The sequence below is a fragment of the Nyctereutes procyonoides genome, unplaced genomic scaffold (assembly GCF_905146905.1).
Source record: "Nyctereutes procyonoides isolate TBG_1078 unplaced genomic scaffold, NYPRO_anot_genome, whole genome shotgun sequence".
NCBI classification, from domain to species: domain Eukaryota; kingdom Metazoa; phylum Chordata; class Mammalia; order Carnivora; family Canidae; genus Nyctereutes; species Nyctereutes procyonoides.
In genome coordinates this window covers 6,309,008-6,335,663 of record NW_026575134.1, presented here as the reverse complement: position 1 = coordinate 6,335,663, position 26,656 = coordinate 6,309,008, and the positions used below count along the sequence as shown (strand labels likewise).

The window sequence follows — 26,656 nt, the reverse complement described above, 5'->3', positions numbered from 1 at the left end:
TCACTAACAAAATGTTTTTATTCATAATCAAGTGTGTGGGGAAATTTGTGAATTTCTGAAAGAAATGGTGGCAATGGGAACTTGCATTTTGTAGGTTCCACAGGACCATAATAATTGGAAACATTTCTTGACAGGCTACCACCCCCAGAGCATTACCCAGAGAGCAAACTGAAACATACCCCCTTACCTTTTCATGAAAGGCCTACTTGGTAGTCCTGGAGCTTCAAGTTTGGCACACATCTGAAGGCCACACAAGTACTCTTAAGAAACAGGCTGAGGACATCAATTTTGCACTCTCCCTATGCCTTGCTACAGCTCACTAGTATTTCCCAGAAAGTTCACATTCATCTGAGTCCCACTTATTGTGACTTGGCAAGTAGACACCTTCAGACTGCATGGCTCTGGTAGCCAACAGGGCTTACAGTAATGGTCTTACGGGATTATGGATATTTGGATATTTTAAAAGCTGCTGCCTGAGGGTCTGGCTTTCAAACATCTGAATCTTGGTGTTGACTGAGGTCCTCCCCTTTGGCACACTGGTATTAAATACCCTCAACTACTCGGAGCTACTAAGAATAAAATAGGCTACTTGGGCAATCACAAAGGTTTGAGATAAAACTATGACCTAGGGCAAAGGTTGAACAATAAGGTTCGTCTCCTACACAAGGCTGACACTTCAAGATTGAGAGAAGTAACTGTTTCATCTAATGTATAGAAACCAACACAGAGTTAAGCAGTCAAGCAAACAGAAGACAAAATAAGCTCCAAATGAAAGAACAAGATAAGACTGCAAGAAATAAAACTTAATAAAAACAGATATAAGTAATTTATCTGATAAAGGGCTCAAAGTAATAGTCATAAAGATGCTCATCAAACTCAGGAGAAGAATGGATGAACACAGTGAGAATTTCAACAAAGAGGTAGAAAACAGAAAAATTCCAAAAAGAAGCCACAGAATTAAAGAATACACTAAATTAAACGGAAACATATACTACAGAGGTTTAACATCAAACTAGATAAAACAGAAGAAAGGATTAGTCAACTTGCAGACAGGGCAGAGGAACTCACCCACTAAGAGCAGCAAAAAGAAAAAATAATGAAAAAAGGTAAAGGTACCTTAAGGGACTTCGGGACAACATCAAGTAGACTAGCATGTGCATTGTAAGGGTCCCAGAAAGAAAACAAAGAGTGAGAGGGGCAAAAAATTTATTTGAAGAAATAATAGCTGAAAACTTCTGTAACCTGAGGAAACACCCAGATCCATGAAGCACAGTGAGTTTTGAATAAAAGAAACCCAAAGAGATCCACATCAAGACATATTAGAGTGTCAAAGGTTAAAGACAAGAAGAAAATCTAAAAGGAGCAAAAGAAAAATAATTTGTTATACAACAGGGAACCACGATACTATCAGCAGATTTTACAGGCCAGCAAGATGTGCTAAATAATGTTCAAAGTGCTAAAAGAAAAACATTTCCAACTAAGAATACTCTACCCAGCAAAGTTATTCAGAATTGAAGGAAGAATAAAGTCTTCCAGAAAAGCAAAAGCTAAGAGTTCGCTGTCACTAAGCTGGCCTTACAAGAAATGTTAAAAAGATTTAAGCTGAAAACAAAAGGCACTAATTTAAAAAGAAAACATATGAAAGTATTAATCTCACTGAGAAAAGTAGTTATGTAGTAAAGGTAGAAGATTAATCACTTATAAAGCTAGTAGTAAAATTAAAAGACAAAAATAGTAAAAATAACTGTAATTACATTACTTAAAAAATACACAAAATTGGACATAAAATGTATAGTCAAAAACACAAAACATAAGGGAGAGTAAAAATGTAGGCCTTTAGAATGCATTTAAACTTGTTATCAACTTAAAATAGACTATCATAAGTATGTTTTTACATGTAAGCTTCATGAAAACCACCAAGCAAAAACAGTACATACACAGAAGATAATAAGAAATGAATTAAAGCATACCACTAAAAAAACTCATCAAACCACAAAGGAAGAGAGCAAGAGAAGAACGGAAGAACTAGAAAATAGCCAGAAAAAAGTTAAAATAGCAATAAGTACATATCTATCAATTATCACTTTAAATGTAAATGCTATAAATTTTCCATTAAGAGACAAAGGGTAGGGATCCCTGGGTGGCGCAGTGGTTTGGCGCCTGCCTTTGGCCCAGGGCGTGATCCTGGAGACCCGGGATCGAATCCCACGTCGGGCTCCCAGTGCATGGAGCCTGCTTCTCCCTCTGCCTATGTCTCTGCCTCTCTCTCTCTGTGTGTGTGACTATCATAAATAAATAAAAATTTAAAAAGAAAAAGAGAGAGAGACAAAGGGTAATTGAATAGATAAAAAACAAGAGCCATCATTCTTTTAAAATGCATGTGGAACATTTTCCAGGATAGATCCCACATTACACCACAAAACAAATCTCAATATTTAAGACTGAGATAATCCAAGAATCTTTTTTGACCAACAGTATGAAACTGGAAATAAGAAGAAGAAAACTGGAAAAAACACAAACACATGAAAGCTAAACATGGTACTAAACAAACAATGGGTCTCAAAGAAAACAAAGAGGGATCAAATACCTGAGGCAAATGAAAATGGAAACACAATGGTTCAAAATCTTTGGAATGCAGCAAAAGCAGTACTAAAAGGGAAGTTTATAGCAATATAGGCCTGGCCCATCTCAAAAAACAAGAAAAATTTCAAAGAAACAATAAAACTGTACACATAAAGAAAATAGAAGCACTTGATGGGATGAGCACTGAGTGTTATACTACGTGTTGGCAAAATGAGGTTAAATTTTAATAATTTAAAAAAAAAGAAAATTGTTTTGAACTGAAAAAAAAAAAACAGAAAATAGAAAAAGTACAAAGCCCAAAGTTAGTAAAAGAAAGGAAATAATAAAGATTAGCTTGAAAATAAATGAAGTAAAGTCTTAAAAAAACTAGAAAAGAACAATGAAGCCAAGAGCTGGTTCTTTGAAAAGATAAACAAAATTGATAACCTTTACCCAGAGTCATCAAGAAAAAAAAAAGACTAAAATAATATCAGAAATGAAATAGAAGTCATAACCCACACCACAGAAACATAAAGGATTATTAAGCTATTATAAATATATGCTGACAAATTGGACAACCTAGAAGAAATTAATAAATACCTAAAAACACAGTTTTCCAAAATGGAACCAGGAAGAAATAAATAATCCAAACAGACTGATTACTGGTAATGAACCCGAATCATTAATCAAAAACCTCCCAACAATTCCAGGACTAGATGGTTTCACTGGTGAATTGTACTAATCATTTAGATATCAAATTCTTCCAAAAATTCAAAGAGGGGGATCCCTGAGTGGCTCAGCAGTTTGGCACCTGCCTCCAGCCCAGGGCATGATCCTGGAGTCCTGGGATCAAGTCCTGCATCAGGTTCCCTGCATGGAGCCTGCTTCTCCCTCTGCCTGTGTCTCTGCCTCTCTCTGTGTCTTTCATGAAAAATAAAATCTTTAAAAAAAAAAAAATTCAAAGGGAGGAAATGGTTCCAAATTCATTTTTTAAGGCCAGCATTACCCTTATACCAAAACCAGACAAAGACAGTGCAAAAAAAAAAAGAAAGAAAGAAAGACAGCAAGAAAAAAAGAAAAAAATTACAAACATCATCCTTGATGAGCTGATACAAATATCCTCAACAAAATATTAGTAAATTGAATTCAACAATACATTAAAATGATTATTCGCCATGATTAAGTAGGATTTGCTCCAGGGATGTAAGGATGCTCCAATATCCACAAATAAATCAACAATGATGCATCACATTCAGAAAATGAAAGGCAAAAATCATGCGATCATCTCAATAGAAGCAGAAAAGGCATATGCCAAAATTCAACATCCATTCATGATCAAAACCCTCAACAAAGTGGGAATTGAGGAAACATACCTTCACATAATGAAGTCCATTTCTGAAAAGCACACAGCTAACGCCATGCTCAATGGTGAAAGTTGAAAGGTCTTTCTCTAAGATCAAGAGCAAGACAGGGAGGCCCACTCCTGCCACGTTTATGCAACATAGTATTAGAAGTTCTAGCCACAGCAATTAGGCAAGAAAAATACACAAAAAGCATCCAAACTGGTAAAGAAGTACAACTGTCACTATTTGCAGCTGACATACTACATACAGAAATCCCTATGATGACACAAACAAAACTATTAAAATAATGAATTCAGTAAAATTGTAGAACACAAAGCTAATATACAAAAATCTGTTGCACTTCTAGCAGAAAGAGAAATTATAGGAAAAAAATCCCATTTACAATTCATCATAAAGAATAAAATACCGAGGCTGAGGAAAAAATTTATCCAAGGAAGTGAAAAACCTGTATTATGAAAACTGTAAGAAATAGGAGAATGAAATTGAAGAGGACACAAAAAAATGAAAAGAAATTCCACACTCATGGATTGGAAGAATTAATCTTGTTAAAATGTCCATACCACCCAAAGCAATCTACAGATTCAATGCAATCCCCAACAATATACCAATAATATTTTTCACAGAACTAGAACAAATAATTCCAAAATTTGTATGGAACCACAAAAGACCCTGAAAAGCCAAAGCAATCTGGATAAAGAATAAAGCTAAAGGTATCACAGTCTCAGATTTAAAACTATATTACATAGCTACAGTAATCAAAACAGTATGGTACTTGCACAAAAACAGTCAGTGGAACAGAAACGAGCACAAAAATAAAACCATGCTTATATGGTAAATCAGTATGCAACAAAAGAGGCACAAACACACAATGGGGAAACAACAGTCCCTTCAGTAGAGAAAACTGATGCTGGGAAAATTGGAAAGCTACATGCAAAAGAATGAAATTTTATTTATCGCTGTACCATTATTTTTTCAAGTATTCCCCTGACGCTGGAACTGTAAATTTTTGTGGGAAATTGAGATCTCTCTGAATAACTGTGACCAATGGGGAAATGCAGATAAAAAGACAACATATAGTTCAACCAAACCTTAGAAAATAGAAATTGTCAGCTGCCTGCTAGACGATCCCTAACACCCTCTCCTTCCAATTGCAACATCTTTCATAAACTCCTGTTTAATAGTCCCTCATCATTGTTACAGCCCATACCCCACAGTAAACACCAACTTCTCATTCTTCACTGATAAGTATCATGGGTATTTTTGCACTGGGGGAGGAAAACTTACCTGTCAAAAGCAGCAATATTCACAGCATACCAGAGTAAGTGCCAAAGTATCCACCTAGAACAGCAGAATAATAACAGATTAACAGATTCAAATCTTTGGAACTATACAAGTATGCAAAATCACCTCCATTTTTTTTAAATTTTTTTAATTTTTTTTTTTTATTTATTTATGATGGTCACACACAGAGAGAGAGAGAGAGAGAGGCAGAGACACAGGCAGAGGGAGAAGCAGGCTCCATGCACCGGGAGCCCAACGTGGGATTCGATCCCGGGTCTCCAGGATCGCGCCCTGGGCCAAAGGCAGGCGCTAAACAGCTGCGCCACCCAGGGATCCAAATCACCTCCATTTTGGAGTCTGCCATGATGGGTAACTTACTGTCTAACATTAAAAACACAGAATTAAGGGGGGAAAAAAAACAGCATGGATTTATAAGGAAGTTTAGGATTTGGGAAACTATTGAGGTAAACCTTTCATTTAGCCTGAATTCTAATCATCCTAATAAGCTCAAGGAGCCCCATGTCCTAAGACAAAAACTTCTATATTGCTTCAATTAGGAGACAGCCCTTTGAATTTATATTTATAGAAAAAGGTAAACATGATAATATATGCCTAAAACACACAGTTCTGTTAAATTTCCTATTTTGTGTGAAGGACAAAAATCACTGATACATACGTGTAGTTCCTCAAAAAGTTAAACAGAGAATTACTCTATGATCCAATAATTCCACTTCTGGGTACACATCCAAAAGAACACAAACAGGTATCTGTGTAACAATGCTCATAACACTATTCACAAAAGCCAAAAGATGGAAATGACTCACATGTCTACTAATAGGTAAATAAAATGTGATATACACATACAGTGAAATATCATTTAGCCTTAAAAAGGAAGGAAATTCTGCAACATAACATGGATAAACCTTAAAGACATCATGCTACATGAAATAAACCAGATACAAAAGGACAAATACTGTATGATTCCGTTTATATGAGTTACTTGGAATAGTCAAACTCGGAGACAAAAATTGGATGGTGGCTGTCAACAACCGGAGAGAAGGGCACTATGGTGTTATTATTTAATGAGAACAAGGTTTCAGTTTGGAAGATAAGAGGATGGTGGTGGTAGCTGCACAATAATATAAATGCACTTAGGTCACTGAATTGTACAGTAAAAATGTTTAGAATGCTAGATTTCATGAAATGTACGTTTTACCACAATTTAAAAAACAAAAACTCTGAAGCAAACAAACACCAAGTCAAAACACAGAGTTCTAACAAATCAGGCCAAAGGATAATAATGAGGCCTTGGGCATCGTATGTAAAATAGAGATGCAACTTTTTCTAGGGAGCTGTGTTATATAGCTTTCCTCAGTTTCTCAAAATGTTCAGAGATCCTAAAAATACTTTTATTACCACTACCTTTAATCCAACGAGAAAAGTATGAAAATAATTTTATCAGGATTTTATTAAACTACTATCTCCAGCACGCCCCAATCAATACAGAACCAGCATACTTACATTCAAGCCCTGCACACAAAAACCTTCATATAAACTTCTGCTGGTATGAGGTAAGCACCTACTATTTGACTGTCCAATATGACTCTCACAAATCTAATGCAATGTATTAAACATGAGTAAGAGAATATGCAAATAGCTTCTAGGAGTCTATTTGAAATACAAAATTAAATGAACCAACAAAGCAAGTTATAGTATATTTTTCAAGGCACAAGAGTGGAGAGACACCAGTGTCTGAAACGATGAAACTATAAAGTTAACTACAGTATCAGGGACTCAGACATCACACTAAGCAGTGTCAGTTTCCATAACCCCCATGATTTAACAACAGCAGCCCAAACTGCCACCTGGAAGCCTTTTATAGGAAAAGATGGGCAGTCCTGACAACACAAAAATGCAAAACATTAGTATAGTAAGAAATACAAAACAAAGTTAACAGGCAAATAGACTGAAAATATCTGCCACATATCTAGCAGCCAATGAGTTAATATCTCTACACAAAGAACTCCTACCAATCTATAAGGAAAAGACAAAACTCAATAGGGAATGGACAAATTACATAAACTGGTTCCCCCTGCTCAGTTTTTCAATTATTAAAATGCTGTGGGCAGCCCCGGTGGCTCAGCGGTTTAGGGCGTGTCTCTGCCTCTCTCTCTCTCTCTGGTCTCTCATGAATAAATAAATAAAATCTTAAAAAAAATAAAAATAAAAATAAAATGCTGCTCACAGGTTCTTGACAGCATGTTTTCCCGGGCCTGGTCTTTTCTACACATAACAGTTATGGTTCAACTCACTCTCTGCATCACCCCTTCAGACCTATAACCTGGTCTCCAAGAAGAGTAAAAATTAACCTCATGTGATTTTTATTTAAAAGAATTATATCACAATCTACAAGACTTGTCACATGTCTGATACAGGACCTGGAATATACAAAGAACTCTTACAGGAGCAGCTAGCTGGTTCAGTCAGTGGAGCATGCAACTCTTGATCTCGGGGTTGTGAGTTTGAACCCCACGTTGGTTGCAGTAATTGCTTAAAAATAATCTAGGGGGATCCTTGGGTGGCGCAGCGGTTTGGCGCCTGCCTTTAGCCCAGGGTGTGATCCTGGAGACCCGGGATCAAATCCCACGTCAGGTTCCCGGTGCATGGAGCCTGCTTCTCCCTCTGCCTATGTCTCTGCCTCTCTCTCTCATTCTGTGTGACTATTATAAAATAAATAAAAATTTTTTAAAAAAATAATAATAATCTAGGGCTGCCCACCCAGGTGGCTCCGCGGTTTAGCGCCTGCCTTCAGCCAAGGGCGTGATCCTGAAGACCTGGGATCAAGTCCCACGTCAGGCTCCCTGCATGGAGCCTGCTTCTCCCTCTGCCTGTGTCTCTGCCTCTCTCTCTCATGAATAAATAAATATAATCTTTAAAAAACAAAAAAACAGGTGATGACAAGTGCTGGTGACAACATGAAGGGATTAGAACCCTCATATACCGCCAATCAGAATATAATAGACACTTTGGAAAGTCTGGCAGTTCCTCAAAATGTGAAACATAGAGTTACCATATGACTGAACAATTCTAATCTTAGGTATATACCCAAGAGAAATGAAAACGTGATGATGCTTACACAAAAACCTGGACATAAACGTTCCTAGCAGCGGTATTCATAATGGCCAATACTCAAAGGTCTACCAATGACCAATGGATAAGGGGTAGTATATCCATACAATGAGATACTATCTAGCAGTAAAGTGGAATGAAGTGCTGATACAAGGTACAACATGCTGCATAGGCATATATATAGACAGCAGATTAGTAACTGCATAGGGGTAGGAGCTCGGGGGAGTAGGGGAAAAATCAGAAGATTCCTCATGGGTCAAGGCTTCTTTCCGGGGTGATGAAAATACTTTAAAATTGATTACAGTAATGACCGCACAACTTTGTAAGTATACTAAAAATCAATGTATATTTTAAACAGGTAAATGCTACAGGTATGTGAACTATTATCTCAATTAAGCTGTTACTTCTTAAAAGGATTTTCTTTCTAGCGTATCCCTCCCTAGCTCTTAGGACAGTCCCTGGCAATAATAGGAATTCAATAAACTTTGACAAAATGGAAAAATAAACTTCAAAAGGCAGGTAAACCATTGCAAAACCTTGACACGCCCAAAGTAATGAACTTGCTACATACTGTAGCTGGAGCATATGGTGTGTGTGTGTTGGCGTGTTTTCCATCAAAGGAGACTGAAAAACTCAGCATCAGCAAGGAGACCTTGAAAGGTCTGGAAGCCAGGCTAAGGAATCCGCATTGCCCTGAATCAACAGGAAGGCCGGTAAGATTGTGAGCATGGGAATAACACGATCAGATGGATTTTCTATGTGCAGAGTTTAAGCAGAGGTTTGTTAACTTATTTTTTTTTTTAGATTTTATTTATTTATTCACAAGAATACACAGAGAGGAGAGGCAGAGACACAGGCAGAGGGAGAAGCAGGCTCCATGCAGGGAGCCCGACGTGAGACTCGATCCCAGGACCCCGGGGTCACGCCCTGGGCCCAAGGCAGGTGTCCAACCGGTGAGCCACCTGGGCTGCCCGGTTTGTTACTTCTATACAAATGTGAAATAGAGGGGGAAAAAAGTGCCTTAGTAATAAAGCACAAGTTAAGAAAGAGGAACATTCAAGGAGCAAGTATCAAAGTATAAGAATCTACGTATTTTTAATATTATGCACGACACACCGACTGACGCTCATACATGCTCGCATGTCCTTGTCTCCAACAGTCAAAAGCCATTTCTACTGTCAGAACCCTGCATGGAATTCAAGGGTGATGGGGACTAAAGTCACCATGACCAACTGTCAGAAAATTCTTCTCTATGATCATCGAGGCAGGGTCTTCCTCACAGGGTTGTAACTCAGGACCATCAACAAAGTGCCCGATTCCACCGCTCAGAGGGGACGCCCCACTCTTCACAAATGTGCTCTCAGGAACGCAGGGCCAGGTAGGGCCAGGTAGGGCAGGGGAGGGTAGGGCCGGGTAGGGCCGGGTAGGGTAGGGTAGGGCAGGGCCGGGTAGGACCGGGTAGGGCAGGGCAGGGCCGTCCAGGCCGGGCAGGGTAGAGTAGGGTAGAGCAGGGCAGGGCCGGCCGGGCAGGGTAGAGTAGGGTAGGGCCAGGCAGGGTAGGGTAGGACAGGGCTGGGTAGGGTGGGGCAGGGCAGAGTAGGGTAGGGTAGAGTAGGGTAGGGCAGGGTTAGGGTAGGGCAGGGCAGGGCAAGGCCAGCTGCTGGCGGCCCCGAACCCCGGGGCGGGCGCGGGGGGGGGGGCACCCTGCAGCCCCTGGCAGCCCCCTGCAGCCCCCTCGGGCGCTGCGCCCACAGGGGCCCCGACACCACGCAGGCAGCAGGCGGGGCGCCCCCGCGACGGCTCAAGCCCCGAGAGGTGACCCCCGCCGGCAGCCGCGTCGCGCGCACACACACACACACACACACACACACACACACGCAGCCGTGCAGGCTGCGGCGACAAACGTCTCCGAGGGTGAAAGGAAAGCGAGGCTCGGAGCCGCGGGGGCGCTGACCTTTCCGGGCCGCAACCGCGCGCCGCAGGAAGCGCGCGCCTTCCTTCCTTCCGGGAGCGGAAGTGCGGGTACGCGCGCCCCCAGGCCGGCCCGCCCCGCCCCGCCCCGCCCCGCGAGGAGCAGCGGAGACTTCCGGCGCGGCGTCCCCGCGGGCTAGAGCGTCCGGACGCGCGGGCGGGGGCGGGGGCGGGGGCGGGGCACGCCGGGCTCGCGGGTCGGAGTCGCGGGCCGAGGCCGCCGCGGAAGGCTCGGCCCCGCCCGGGGAGCGAGGTGGGCCCCGCAGAGCCCGCCCTTCTGTCCCGCCCGCCCGCCGCGCCCCTGCGGCAGCCCCCGCGGGCCCACTCGCCGCCTCCGCCTGACACACCGGCAGCACGACAGTCTTTTATCCATCCAATCGCTGTGAAATGCCTGCGGCGCTCCAGAGAATGCGAGGGGAAGAAGAAGAAGAAGAAGAAAAACGTAGACGACTTGAGTTAAGTAGCGCGAGGAACGGTCACAGCATTTTTACCTGGTGCGTTTGTTCCAAGGATGTAAAGCGCCCCTGCCGTCACCGCGTAGGGAAGATGGCGGCCTGGGAAGCCCTCGGCTGAGGGAGAATTCTTGAGAGGACTTCCGTGCAAAAGAGGTGGGTTTGGGTTTGTTTTTGTTTTTTTTTTTTTAAGATTTTACTTATTTATTCATAGAGACACACACAGAGGCAGAGACCCAGGCCGAGGGAGAAGCAGGCTCCACGCAGGGAGCCCGACGCGGGACTCGATCCCGTGACCCCGGGGTCACGACCTGGGCCGAAGGCGGGTGCTCAACCGCTGAGCCCCCCGGGGATCCCCAAGAGGTGGTTTTCATTAAACCTCTACTGACAGGACCTGTGGACGGAAAGCTGCATGGGGTCGTGAGGGGTAGTGATTATACACCTTCAGCTTGGGGGGTAGTCTCTAAGTCTGTAAGTTTCAAAGGAATTCTGGAAACAAGGTTGCCGGGACCTTGAAGGGGTTGGTTATTGTTGGGAAAAGGTCATATATTATTGTCTAGTAAACCCTTAGGGCGCCCTGGTGGCTCAGCGGTTTAGCGCCACCTTCCGCCCAGGTCGTGACCCCGGGGTCCAGGAATCGAGTCCCTCATCAGGCTCCCTGCGTAGAGCCTGCTTCTCCCTCTGCCTGTGTCTCTGCCTGTCTGTGTGTGTGTGTGTGTGTGTGTGTCTCATGAATAAACAAATAAATTTTTTTTAATTTTTTTTTATTTATTTATGATAGTTACACACACAGAGAGAGAGAGAGAGAGAGGCAGAGACACAGGCAGAGGGAGAAGCAGGCTCCATGCACCGGGAGCCCGATGTGGGATTCGATCCTGAGCCTCCAAGATCGCGCCCTGGGCCAAAGGCAGGCGCCAAACCGCTGCGCCACCCAGGGATCCCAAACAAATAAAATCTTAAAAAAAAGATAAAAAAGAAAACCTTGGTCATAAGACCCTCCGCCTCCCCCCTTCCCCGCCAGATACATATCCATAGGTCCTGTGCTTGGAAGATGGTTGCTAACATGTATCTTGACTCCAGAATAAAAATAAAGGACGTTTCCAAAGGAATTTTTATATGTTAAAGAAGACCTGCAGGGTCCTGGCGGGTCAGGCCAAGGTTGCCCTTTTGCCCTTAGCAAAGCCAACATGGGGGCCGCTGAGCCCCTAGAAGAATGTCGCTCCGCCTGTTTCAAGGACTTGTCAATGGGCTGCAAGTAGGGAGGGAATTAATTTTCCTTCTGCCTTTGTTTCCCACATGATTATCGCCACTATTACCATCATTATTGACTTTTTTTTTCTTTTCATGTAAATTTGAAGTCCAGGTACCTTTCCTCCAAAAAAGTACGGTCTCAGCATTGGTGGGTCCCCTAAATTTGATGTGTTACATGACCGGACTAGTCAAGTGTAATCTCATGTCGTTTAAACCTGGAGCTCACCCTATTTCTGAAGTTCTTATGGGGATATCTAATACGTTTCCTTATTTTCTGATAGAGGTGAAGATTAGAGTTTAGGTAGCGCTAGTAATGTTGTAAGTGCCCAAAATTATTAGCTATTGTTGTTGAGACAGGGATTCCACTTCTTAGAGCCACAAGTATCCTTATCTGATTCTCTCTCTCTCTTTCTCTCTTTCCTATGTATAAGGAAAGGATCTGTTTTGCTACCTGTTAACTTCTAAGGATCCAGGGCAGGGGTAGGAGGTGGAGAGATGAGAGAGGGTTGACTAGAGTGCTGTCAGTTGTGGGGTGATATTAAATGGTCAAATGGCTGCTTTAAGAAATGCACTTAACAGCAACAGGATGGAACCACCGTGTCTAGTTTCTCTCTCAGCAGCAGCCTAGAACTATGAAACTAGAGTTTCTACGTATGGTAGTTGTTCATATACACGAAAGTATCATTTTTGCATATTAATATTCTAACTAAGTTATTTTATTGTTTGGAGTTGGATCTTTTAGATTTTCTATCATTACAGTCATGTCATTGAGATGATGACAAAATCCTTTCCAAATTTTTTTTTTTAAGGTTTTTTATTTATTTATTTATTTACGATAGGTACAGAGAGAGAGAGAGAGGCAGAGAAACAGGCAGAGGGAGAAGCAGGCTCCATGCACCGGGAGCCCGATGTGGGATTCGATCCCGGGTCTCCAGGATCGCGCCCTGGGCCAAAGGCAGGCGCCAAACCGCTGCGCCACCCAGGGATCCCCTTTCCAAATTTTATACCACTAATTTGTCATATCTAACTGTATTGGCTAGTTATTTCCAATAAAAATATTTAATAATAGTGAACATAGTATAGGCTTCTTTGTCTTATTCTACCTTTAACGGGACATCTCTAGAACTTTCCCATTAAGTATGCTACTGGCTTGGGAGACTAAGGTAAATCTTTTATCATATTAAGGAAGTGCCCAGCTACTAAGAGAATAGGAAAAATTTTGACACAAAGCATTGAGCATGCCCCTACATCTTCTCATAAAAGTAGGTATAAACTAGATAATATTTGCCTCAGAGACACTAATGAAATTCACATTAGCTAGGTTGGAATCAATGTTCTTTCTTAATCTTACATACTATCGTCATTAAATTGAATACTGACTAGGTTGTTTATAAGAAATCTCCCTGTGGAAAGGAGAGAAAATGTGTGGGTAATAGGGAGACAGAACATGAGCGACTCCTAACTCTGGGAAACGAACAAGGGGTGGTGGAAAGGGAGGTGGGGTGACAGGCACTGAGGGGGGCACTTGATGGGATGAGCACTGGGTGTTATGCTATATGTTGGCAAATTGAACTCCAATAAAAAAAAAAAGATTTGAAAATAAATAATAAATAAATAAATAAATAAATAAATAAATAAATAAATAAATAAATAAATAAATAAATAATTCCCCCTGTGATATGCTGATTTTTAACCCTGGAAAAGTTCTTTTTTATCTTTTATAGAATATCACCTTTAATCCAAAGTCTATGCTTGTTCTATACATTGTGGTAAATTGCATGGATCTACTATAGTTTGGTTATCAAAGTTGTGTCTGTCCAAATATGCTGGTTGTGGAAAATAGGAACATTTTATGATGATAGAGAGATTAGGTCATCAAGAGATATAACAGTCTTAAACTTGTATGCAGCGTAGCAGAGGTTTGATAAATGTGAAACCAAAAGTGAAAAGAGAATTAGAAAAATAAAAAATTACAGTGGGTGATTTTAACCTTCATGTCTCAGAAATTAATAGAACTAGACAAAACAGTAAGTGTATGGAAGACTGAAAAACATTACCAGCCAACTTGACCTATTGACATTTATAGAACACTTTGTAAAAAGCAAAATATCTTGTTTAAGTGCATAGAATATTCTCTTTTATGGGGTTCATAAAACAAATCTCAAATTTAAATATAGACTAAAATCACTCAATATGTTGTCTGACTATAATGCAATTATATGTGACATAATTAACTTATATTTATAATATATTTAATACATAATATAATTTAATTGGAAATTAATAATAGTAAGGTTTCTGAGAAAGCTCCAAATATTTTGAAATTAACATATTTTAAAATAGCCTATGGGTCAAAGAAGAAATCGCAAGGAAGTGGATAAATATCTTGAACTGAATAAAAATAAAAACATATCCAAAAGTGTAGAACACAGAGCAAGTGACGCTTAGAGGGAAAAATTATTGCTTTTTATGTTTATATTAGAAAAAATGGAAAACCTAAATTATGTAAGCTTCCACTTTAAGGGATTAAGAGGAAGAAAACAAAAGTAGGAGCAAAGGAAATAGATACTTTTGGAAATTAATTGAATAGAAAATGTGTTTCTTTTAAAACGTTAAATGGGTAAACATCTAGCTACAGATCTGATCAATCAAAAAAAAAAGAGGTTGGGAGACCAAATTACCAATATCAGAAATGAGAGAAAAGAAATCACAGATTCTATAGACATTAGAAATGAATAAATAAATAGGATTCTTCTAGTAATAGCTAAGTACTTCCTATTGAAGCAACCTTCCTACAGGTAAAAACTGCAAACTCTGGGCCAAGTAGAAAAAATAACTCCCTGAAAAGAACAGCACAAGAAGGTATACACTGGAGGAGAATTAGTGCTTTTAACTAGGGGTGGTGGAGGGGGAGGAGGGCGGGGGGTGGGGGTGAATGGGTGACGGGCACTGAGGGGGACACTTGACGGGATGAGCACTGGGTGTTATTCTGTATGTTGGTAAATTGAACACCAATAAAAATTAATTTATATAAAAAAAATGAAAAAAAAGAAATGAGACAGCGAATTTCCCATTTGTATGGCGTTTTGCCTGAGGGCAAACCCCAGTTGTTATTCTCAGTCCCAAAAGACAGAGTTTGGGACTACTAGAACAATTGCAAAGTAGGAGGTCATCAAAGAAAGGAAATCCCCAAAAGAAAGAAGTAAAAAAGGAAGAAGACCACATTCTGTGTATAAAATGCCTATATTTCTGTCTGACACCTGAAACACATGTGTGGAGCTGACTTTTGAGCTATTGAGAGCTCAAAAATTGAAGAGACATCATCTGCTGCCCACCACAGTTGAGACTAACAGAACTGAAGAGAAATAGACAAATTCACAATTATAATTGGAGCTTCTCTTCTTGCTTTCTGTTTAACAGTTGGAACTTTAAACAGTCTTCTCTCAGTAGTTAGTATGAGATCTAAATAAAAGTTTAGTAAAGGCTGTAGCATTATCAACCACCTACCTTGATCTAATTGTTTCTTTATAGGACACTGCACTCAACAACTGTAGAATACACATTCTTTTTAAATATACACACTTTGTTCACCAAAATACATCATAAGCCAGACTATGAAACAAGTCCTAATAAATTATAAAAGATTAAAATCATGCATTAGGTTTCCTATCAAAGATAGAATTAAATCAGAAATAAGTAATGGAAAAATATCTGGAAGACCCCTAAATATTTGTAGATATTTATATAGTAATGCATAGCTTTAATACTTGTTTTTCAAAAGAAGAAATGTATAACTCATGACCTAAGTTTCTACCTTAAGAAGCTGGGAAAGGTAGAGCAAGTAAGGCCAAAAAGGTAGACGGAAGTAAATACTAAAGATAAAAGCATAAATCAGTGCAATAGAAGACTAATAACATTATATTTACAAAACTAAAGACTAGATCTTTGACATATCAACAAGATCCATAAATTACTAGCTAGACTAATTAAAACAAAAATTAACTAACAGGAATGAAAGGGGAGTTATCACTACAGATCCTACAAACATTAAAACTTTTGAAGGTGGGATGAACTCTGAGATGCTCTGAGAAGCAAGAGGTTAGTCATAGGATATTGGCCATTCTAGGAAAGGAATATAACCATGGGTGAAACTGCTCTTCACCTGAGGGAGCTCTTAGGAGACAGGCTGTGTATCCCAGCAACTACCATTGACTTATAAGGGGAAGAGAAGCAAATCTAGGGAGAGTCAGGTTATATTTAAGACAGCAATTACTCAACAAAAGAAGAAGGAAAAAAAATTAGATAAAGTTGCCTAGAAAATGTCCTAAAATGATAGGGGATTTAGACAAAGGAAAGGAAGAACGTTTCCAGCTGTGGAAATACTGTGACACAAAGCATACAGTTAAGAAAATTAGGAACTAATTTCTAAAATTATATGTACATATTGTGAGCTTGCAAGTATGCTATAGGAGTACTTTTTAAAACTTTTATTTTGCTGCTATAAACCTTGAGGTGCATGTGCCCCTTCAAATCCATGATTTTTGTACCCTTTGAATAAATACCTGGTAGTGCAATTGCTGGTTTCATAGGGTAGCTCTATTTGTAACTTTTCAAGGACCCTCCATACTGTTTTCCATAGTAGCTGCACCAGTTTTGCATTCCCACCAACAGTGTAAGAGGGTTCCCCCTCTGAGCCAACATCTTGTTTCCTAAAATGTTAATTTTAGCCATTTTGACCAGTGTGAGGTGGTATCTCATTGTAGCTTTGATTTGTATTTCCTTGATGCAGAATGATGGTGAGCATTTTTTCATGTGTCTGTTGGCCATTTGTATATCTTCTTTGGAGAAATGTCTGTTCATGTCTTATGCCCATTTCTTGACTGGATTTTTTGGGTTTTGGTGTTGAGTTTGATTAGTTCTTTATAGTCTTTGGATATTAACCCTTTATGATTTGAGAATATCTACTCCCATTCTGTAGGTTGCCTTTTAGTTTAGTTGGTTGTTTCCTTTGCTGTGCAAAAACTATATGCAACTGATTAATCACTGAAGTCTACCCCTGAAACTAATATATATTTTTTAATTTGCTTCTGTTTTAATGACCTTTAGAAACTGGTCCAAACTGATTATCAGCAATATATTGTTTTTGCTTTTTTTCTTAAAAAAATATTTTGAGACCACTTTTGATATACACACATATATATAATTCTGTGGTCAAAACAAATAGGACTTTAATGAGACTAAACAAAAATGCAAAACTTAAACAAAATTTAAAAATTTGGAAGCATAAGCTAAATTTTTCTGCATAGCTGAAATCTAAAGCAAGTCCTGTTGCAGGGGTGGGAGGGGGTACTGACAGGAAGATAAAGCAAGGGTTTTTTTTTTTTTTTAATGTCTTGCACCTTTAAATGTTGCAAAAAAATAATTTCACTCCATAGGCTGAAAATGTTTCACAGATAGTTCATTCCTATATCTTTAGACACCATAGCTGTGTCAGTGCCTCCTTTTGCAAGGTAAACTGCAGTGCTGGATTTGGAATGAACTGCCCTGTTACTGCTACTGTTGTTGACCTCACAGTCCAGTGGTTCAGTGGAAATGACCCAGGTGGAGGAGCACCACCACTTAAGAGAATAGGGAGTTATTACACAGTTAACATAACTAAATTGAATTTAAATTTAAAAAAAATTAAATAAATAAATAAAACCTTTTTATTTTGAAATAATTGTAGATTCACAGGAAGCTTGTAAAAAGAATCTAAAGGGATGTCCTATGTACCAGGACCCAGTTTTCTCCAGTGGTAACCTCTTTTGTTAACTATACTATAATATAAAAACAAGTAAATTGATATTAGCATAATCCAAGAGTTTATTCAGATTTCACCAGTTTTCCACGCACTCATTTGTGTATGTGTGTACACGTGTGTATTTCTGTGCAATATTATCACATGTTTAGATTCATGTAACCACCACCCCCAATCAAGGATCCCTGGTACTACCCCTTTCATAGCCAGTCGATTCCTGTCTTTCCTGCCTCCACTGCCACCTTGTAACCCCTGGCGACCACTAATCTGTTCTCCATCTATATAATTTTGTGGCAAGCATGCGGTTAGTTCAGTTAAAATACAGCTTGAATCATGACCTATCGTTATTTTGTGGAAAAGCATCATCTTCACCGTAGACTTTCAAACTTCTCATGAATCTTTTCATTAGTAGTCAAATTTTCCAAGATAATTTCTACCAAGGTTATTGCAAACCAGCTGTCTTTAAATTTGTATTCTCTAATTCTTCCCTCTTACTTCTAGAAGATGATGTTGTCAAATATTTTACAAATGAATCATGACCATCAGATGTGGGTTGTTGTTGTTGTTTTTTGTTTAAAGATTCTATTTACCTATTCATGAGGGACCCAGAAAGAGAGACAGAGACACAGGCAGAGGGAGAAGCAGGCTCCATGAGCTGCTTCTGAGCTGCCCAGGTGTCCCACAAAAAATCTTTAAATTTTGCTTTAAAAATTTACTGTCAGTATATCTTCCTTGATCCTTTCTTCCACTACAAAGGCACAGATAATCTTACTAATCTCTGTTATTTATTGTGGAAACTTTCTCTGAAAATATTCCCTCCTTCTCTGAGATCATTATCTGACCACCTTCCCCCATTCCTTCCATCCCAATTTAAGTGTTTTTTTTTTTTAATCTATATGCATGTTTTTAACCCTGTTACAAATATTGTTTGTATCTGGGTCAGATGAAGTTCCCAGCCACAAAGAGAGATGCAAACTATATACTAACAGCTTAAATTTAGCTAGGCACACCAGTGTGATCCTCTTGGTTGCCAGATACCAAAATACTTTTGTACAAGTTAATAAATAGCTGATACCAGAAGACCCTACAACAATAAACTTAGGCACAACTAGGTCCCATCTCTGAGACCCATCAGACATCCTATTAGCCAGAAACCAGAGGTCTGGCATTATAGACAGCTTCTGTTCTGTTTTGAATATTCCTCCTTCTTCTACCACTAAGTACAATAAAAATGTGATCAATGCTGTATTGGTGATTTTTTAAAGTTTTATGAAAACTCAGAGAATGGAGTACTCTTTGACAACAGCAGGTAAGATTAAGAGAGTCAAGAGAACATCCAAGAAAAGTTTACAGAGTATATTAGTGCTTCCCAACTGGTGATAAATAATAGTAATAATAAATACCTTTTTTTTTTCAGTGCTTACTATGTCATAGGCTCTGCGCCAAATTCCTTTTACAAACATTTACTGCATTTATTGCTCACAAAACTGCAAGACATATAATTACAATTCTATTTTATAGATGAGCAGTATTGTTCTTCACCAACTGATACTGATAGAGCTGAACCAGTTTTTCAAAGCTATCCATTTTAATTAGTGTTGTGATTAAGTCAGCACCGGGACCATGCCAATTATTAATAATTTTGAACATCATTCCTACAGATAAAAAATCAGAAACTAAGAATAAATCAGTAGCAAAAGATCACATACCAAAGAGTAGAACTGGGATTTCAATCCAAGGCTGAACTAGTCTAAAGTTCATGTTCTAAACCACTTTCTTACCTACATTTCTTTTTTTTTTTTTTAAACCTACATTTCAACTATGAAAACAACTTAAAAAAACTTCCATAATATGTTTTTCCTCTTTATATCTTCTGGGAAGGTAAGTGGTACCATATGTTTTTAATCTCCCAAAAGCCCTCCATAAGAAACAGATGAATAAGGTAGAGAAGCCAAAAACCTACAGATAATATCAATAACAAATTAGGTGATAAAGTATTCCCACAAACTAAAATTTGAGGTGTAGAATTCAACCTCCAACAGTAACACACTCACATAGTATTTATCAGCAGCTACACAGAAGGGAGCAGAGAAAGGAGAGGGTCTTCTGATAGCCCTGGAAGCTAGAGAGCCCCCAAATTACTATAGGTATTCTCAGAAATGCTCACAAGACATATCTGAGAACAGCCAAAACTGGATGAAGTTTGCAGACTTGCAGTCCCAAGTAACAGGAGGAGGACTAGAATAGTCTGAGCCCTATGAACTCTCAATTCTAAGTGATGAAAGTTCTCTGATAAGACAAAGCTTACATTAAGAAACTGCTGGAAGTAAGACTAAGCAGAGCAAATTGAGCAGTCAGGAATGGAGAAGGCAAAACGAGATCCAATGGTGAGGGGAGGAGTACTTTATGAAAACAACATAAGAGGGAGCTCTAGTACTGATACATTAGGAAGGTTATCCTTAGGTTACTTCTTTCATGGGTTAGAAATGCTCATCTCACTTATGCATGAGCAATCAAATGGATCACAAAAGTAAATGTCTTACAGTTCTTGTTGGAGAAGGTCATCAAGAAGACATGACTGCCAGTTGACCTGTGAGCTGGACTCAGGCACTAGGAGGCTCCTCATCCCCTTTCTGTCCTTGGAATGTGGGTTCTGTTTGCCTTTCCCACTCCCAGAGGCTGCTCTCAGGACACAACCTTGAGATAGTGATGTGTTGAAAACAACTGCACGGTATATGTGATTGAACCTAGTTAAGACCTATATTTGGGCAGCCCGGGTAGCTCAGCGGATTAGGGCCACCTTCAGCCCAGGGCCTGATTGCCTGATTGAGTCCCGTATCGAGCTCCTTGCATGAAGCCTGCTTTACCCTCTACCTGTGTCTCTGCCTCTCTCTCTGTCTCTCATGAATAAATGAATAAAATATTTAAAAAAAAAAAAGACTTCTATATTGACTCTCAAAAGTTGGCAGGCCAGCATGGAGACTTACTTGTCTTGCTGCCACCAAACACAAATCTTGTGTATAAGTTCATTTTGCTGCCACCTACTAACCTGGAATGGCCTACGAAAGAGACCTTTCTTTGCTCTCTTTCCCACCCCCTGTATAGGAGCCAGTTTCAGATTTTCCCCTGGAAGCTCCTGAGAGGTTTCAAACCAGTGGTTACTGTGAGAAAAAAGGAATAAGGAACAGAATAACATCCGTATAGACAATAAAGGCACACTAAAAAGAAATGTCTACAAATAGGTGAAAATATAATAATATATTCCCAAATCAGCCCAAAAAAATGGAACATTAGCATAAACTTTCTTAATCTGATTTAAAACAATAGCAACAACACTGGCAGAGCCAGGAAGCTCAGCAATCCCCTAGGACTTTCATAAAACACACTTAAGTATATCATGATAGAAGTACTAAAAATCAAGGGAGGAGAATATGTTAAGAGTAGAGAGAAGGGAGAACAAGGACAGAAGTATAAGAAGGATGGCTGATTTTACTTCAGAAAATGATGAAGGTCAGAAGAAAATGAAACATCTTCAATGTAATGAAAGGGAAGAAACTGTCACCTTAGAATCCAGATTTATATTTTAAGACTATTAAACACATTTGATAAAAGAAAATACAAAATAAATTTATAGACTAAAAATAATAAAATCACTACACATTGAAACCTTTGGGATGCATGTAAAGCAGTGATCAAAAGAAAATTCAAAGCATTAAACACTTATAAATCAAAAATAAAGAATTAAGTGAGTTAAGTTCACAGATAAAAGAGGGAAAACCCCTACAGACCAAGTGAAATCAAAAGAAGGAAATGATGAGGATTACAATAGAAATCAGTGAGGTGGAGAATAGAAAAGCAGCAGACATGATTAATAAATCAAAATCTGGTTTTAACACCTTTATTGAAGTGCATGTAATTTACCCATTTAAAGTGTACAATTCAGTACCTTTTACTATATTTTTAGCTTGTACTTTATTTACAGAATTGTGCAGCCATGAACAATTAATTTTAGAGCATTCTAATCACCCCAAAAAGAAATTCTACATCTTTTGACTATAAATCCCCCCAAATCCTCACTCATTTTCCCAGCCCCAGACAATCAGTAATCTACTTCCTATCTTTATAGATGTAAACTATTCTAGACATTTTGTAACAGAATGGTATGAGGTCTCTGTGACTGGCCTACACTTAGCATAATATTTTCAGTGTTCGTCATGATAATAAAATGGTTTGCAAACTCTATAAGCAGAAATAAGAAAACTATGCATATAAATGTTAACTGTGGCATTTTTTAGAATATTAAGAATAAGAAAATTGTGAAAATGCCTCAGTTGCAGGGGTAGTGTCCCAAGTCTCATTTCACAAGCAGACCAGAGCATACCTAGTTAAAACTTACCACATTCAGTCCAGGGGCCAAATACTGCCCAAAACAGGCAAAGGGAACCTCTGCAGATGACAGGCCTGAAGGATAAAGCAGTCAGGACACAATAGCAGAGTACACACAGCACATATTGGAAACACCTCCAGAAGTGCCAGGCCTTGGGAAATAGGGGACATTACACTGCAGGGCACTTCTGGACCTCTTTTCCTAAAGTCTTACCCTAAAAAACAAGAGACATAGCCAAATTTCCTAGCAGAGAAACAGCACTGAAATTTAAACAAAATGGGGAGACAGAGGAATTTGTCCCAAATGAAAGAACAGGACAAGGCCATGGCCAGTGATCTAAGAGAAACAGGTATTAGTAACATGCCTGATAGAGAATTTAAAGTAATGATCAGGGCAGCTCCTGGGGGCACAGCGGTTTAGCGCCTGCCTTTGGCCCAGGGCAGATCCTGGAGTCCCGGGATTGAGTCCCACATCGGGCTCCCTGCATGGAGCCTGCTTCTCCCTCTGCCTGTGTCTCTGCCTCTCTCTCTTTCTGTCTCTCATGAATAAATAAAATCTTAAAAAAAAAATGATCATAAAGATACTCCGCAAAGAATGGAAGACATCAGTGAGACCTTAACACAGAGATAAGGAGTAACATAGCAGAGATAAAGAGTTCAATAAACAAAATGAGAAATATGCTAGATGGAATGAATAGCAGGCTTGAAAAAGCAGAGGAATGAATTAATGACCTAGAAGACAGAGTAATGGAAAGTAATCAGACTGAACAAAGAAGAGAAAAATAATTATGCAAAACAAGAATAGACTTAGGGAAATCAGTGATGTCATCAAATGTAATAACATCTGTATTATAGAAATCTCGGAAGAGAAGAGAGAAAAAAGGGAAGAAAATGTATTTGAAGAAATAATAACTGAAAACTTCCCTAATCTAGGGAAGGAAACAAATATCTAGATCCAGAACATATGGAGAACCTTCCCCAAAAGTGAACAAAAGCTGGTCCACATTGAGAGATTGTAATTAAATTGCAAATTGTAGCAATAAAGAAAAAAAGTATCAAGTGAAAAGAAGATAATTACATATAAAGGAAACACCATCAATTTTGATTACTGAATCACTAATCAAAAAACTCCCAAAAAACAAAAGTGCAGGACCGACAGCTTCACATGCAAATTCTATCAATATTCTAAAGAAGAGTTAATATCTATTCTTCTCAAACTATTCCAGACAATGAAAGAGGAAGGAAAACTTCCAAATTCATTCTTTGAAACCAGCATTACCTTAATAGCAAAAAAAGATAAAGGCCCAACAAAAAGAACTACAGGCCAATATCTCTAATGAACATAGATGCAAAAATCTTCAATAAAATATTACCACACTGAATCCAACAGTATATTTAAAAACTCATTCACTATGATAAAGTGGGATTTATTCCCAGTATGTAAGTGTAGTTCAATATTTGCAAATCAGGGACACCTGGGTGGCTCAGTGGTTGGGCACCTGCCTTTGGCTCAGGGCCTGATATTGCGGTCCTGGGATCAAGTCCCACATCAGGCTCCCTGCATAGAGCCTGCTTCTCCCTCCACCTTTGTCTCTGCCTGCCTCTCTCTGTGTCTCTCATGAATAAATAAATAAAATCTTAAAAAAACATTTGCAAATCAAACAACATGATACATCACATCAAGAGTAGGATAGAAACCATATGATCATTTCAATAAATACAGAAAAAGCATTTAACAAAGGAAAACATTAATTCATGATAAATACCCTCAACAAAGTAGGTTTAAAGGGAACATACCTCAACCTAATAAAGGCCATATATGAAAAACCCACAGCTAACATCATTCTCAATAGGGAAAAACAGAGCTTTTCCTCCATGGTCAGGAACAAGACAGGGATGCCCCCTCTCCTCACTTCCATTCAACATAGTATTGAAAGTCCTAGCCAGGGAAATCAGACAAGAAAAAAAGAAAAGACATCCAAATTGGCAAGGAGGAAGTCAAATTCCCTCTCTTTGCAGATGACATGATATATAGAGAAAACCCTAAAGACTCCACCAAAAACACTTACTACAACATATAAATGAATTCATTAAAGCTGCAACATAGAAAATCCATGTACAGATATTGGTCAAATTTCTATACACTAACAGAAAGAAAAATTAAGAAAACAATCCCGGTTACAATTGCACCCAAAATAATAAGATACCTAGGAAAAAAACCTAACCAAGAAAACTATACTATGAAAACTATAAAACATTGATGAAATAAGTTGAAGATGACACAAAGAAATGGAAATACATCCCCTGCTCATCAGTTGGAAGAATATTGTTAAAATGTCTATACTGCCCAAAGCAATCTACATGTTTAAGGCGATCTCTATCAAAATACCAAAAGGATTTTTCACAGAACTCGAACACAAATCTTAAATTTATTTAGAACCACAAAAGACCCTGAATTGCCAAAGCAATTTTGAAAAAGAAACTCAAATCAGCAGGTATCACAGTCCCAGACTTCAACTTATATTACAAACCTGTAGTGATCAAAACAGTATGCTCATGGCACAAAAAATAGATGCAGGTCAACAGAACAGAATAGAAAATCCAGAAATGAACCCAAAATTATATGGTTAATATTTAAGAAAGCAAGAAAGAATATCCAATGCAAAAAGTCTCTTCAACAAATGGTATCAGAAAAACTGATCAGCTACATGCAAGAGAATGAAACAACCATTTTCTTACACCATACACAAAAATACATTCAAAATGGACTAAGAATCCAAATGTGAGACCTGAGACATGAAAATCCTAGAAGAGAGCACAGGAAGTATAATGTCTCTGACATTGGCTGTAACATTTTTCTAGATGTGTCTCCTAAGATTAGGGAAATAAAGGCAAAAATAAGCTATTGAGACTAGATCAAAATAAAAAGCTTCTGTACAGCGAAGGAAACACCCAAAATAAAACTAAAAGGCAATCTACTGAATGGGAGAAGATATTTGTAAATGATATATCCAATAACGAATTAGCAACTAAAATAGATAAATAACATAAAACTTCAAAACAAATAATCCAATTAAAACATGGGCATAAAATGTAACCAGACATTTCTTCAAAGGACACATACAAATGGCCAACGGACATATGGGAAGATGCTCAGTATCACTCATCAGGGAAATGCAAATCAAAAATGAGATACCATCTCATACCTGTCAACAACACAAGACACCAGGTGTTGGTGAGTATGTGGAGAAAAAGGAACCCTCCTGCACTGTTGGAGGGAATGAAAACAAGTGCAGCTACTGTGGAAAATAGTATGAAAATTCCTCAAAATTTTAAATATAGAACAACCCTATGATCCAGCAACTAGTGTTTGAGTGTTTACCAAAACAAAAACCCTAATTCAGAGGGATACATGCACCCCCTATGTTTATAGGACCTACCCAAGTGTCCTTCAATTAAATAAATGGATAAAGAAGGAGTGATTCATATATTCAATGGAATATTACTCAGCCTTAAAAAGAGAATGAAATCTTGCCACTTGCAATGACATGGATGATGCTATAGAATATAATGCTAAGTGAAATAAACCAGTCAGAGAAAGACAAATACCATATGATTTTACTCATATGTCGAATTTAAGAAACAAAACAAATGAACAAAGGAAAAAAAAGAGAGAGGCAAACCAAGAAACAGACTCTTAAATATAGAGAACAAACCAGAAGGAGGTGGGAGGAGAGGGGGAGGAAATAGATGATGGTGATTAAGAAGTGTACTTGTTATGATGTGCACAGGGTGATATATGGAATTGGTGGATTATTATATAGTACATCTGAAACTAATATAACACTCTACGTTAACTACACTGGAATTAAATTTTTTTAAATTTTAGATATGAAATTAAATATGCAAAACATACCTATTTTAACAGTATTTGTGGGCAGTGCTGGTAGCCCAGTGGTTTAGCACTGCCTTCAGTCCAGGGTGTGATCCTGGAGACCCGGGATCTAGTCCCGCATCAGGCTCCCATCATGGAGCCTGTGTCTCCCTCTGCCCGTGTCTCTACCTCTCTCTCCCTCTGTGTATCTCTCATGAATAAATAAATAAAATCTTTAAAAAAAAAAAAACAGTATTTGTATTAGTAGATTGGCCTCAAAAAAAAAATCTCACATAATTAAACACTCAAATTTTTTAAAATTTTTAAAGAGAAAACCTGTCTAAAGCAAAAATTAAGAAAATAAACCTAACTCTGTACAGTTAGTGGTATAACCACTATAAGAAAAACTATCATGAGTGTAAAGCACTGTATTTGATTGTACATCTTAAAAAAAAATACCTGCAAAGAAGTGTTGAATTAAATTCAGTAGGTTTGTGTTTGTACAAACCTGGATTTGAATGTGTTTCCTTCCCCAGATTAGGGAAATTCTCAGTTATAATTTGTTCAAATAAACCTTCTGATCCTTTCT

General features: G+C 38.6%; 2 protein-coding genes across 8 annotated transcripts in view; one reads left to right on the top strand and one right to left on the bottom strand.

Moving 5' to 3' along the window:
- The window catches only part of LOC129494437 (cytochrome c oxidase assembly factor 1 homolog), a 96,088-nt gene that overhangs the window by 61,193 nt on the left and 8,239 nt on the right, over positions 1-26,656 (bottom strand). For 3 of the 6 annotated variants that reach the window (XM_055301348.1, XM_055301350.1, XM_055301351.1), the window contains exons 1-2: positions 10,291-10,357; positions 5,211-5,264 (exon numbers count right to left, since the gene is read on the bottom strand). The gene's annotated coding sequence lies outside the window, so the exon portion shown is untranslated. Of the gene's footprint in view, positions 1-187; positions 241-5,210; positions 5,265-10,290; positions 10,366-26,656 lie in introns of those variants that run through there. The other 3 variants (XM_055301352.1, XM_055301346.1, XM_055301347.1) reach the window with 3 other exon arrangements.
- Positions 10,492-26,656, top strand: part of BLVRA (biliverdin reductase A) — a 76,341-nt gene continuing 60,176 nt past the window's right edge. For both annotated transcript variants that reach the window (XM_055301342.1, XM_055301343.1), the window contains exon 1: positions 10,492-10,915. The gene's annotated coding sequence lies outside the window, so the exon portion shown is untranslated. The remainder of the gene's footprint in view (positions 10,916-26,656) is intronic.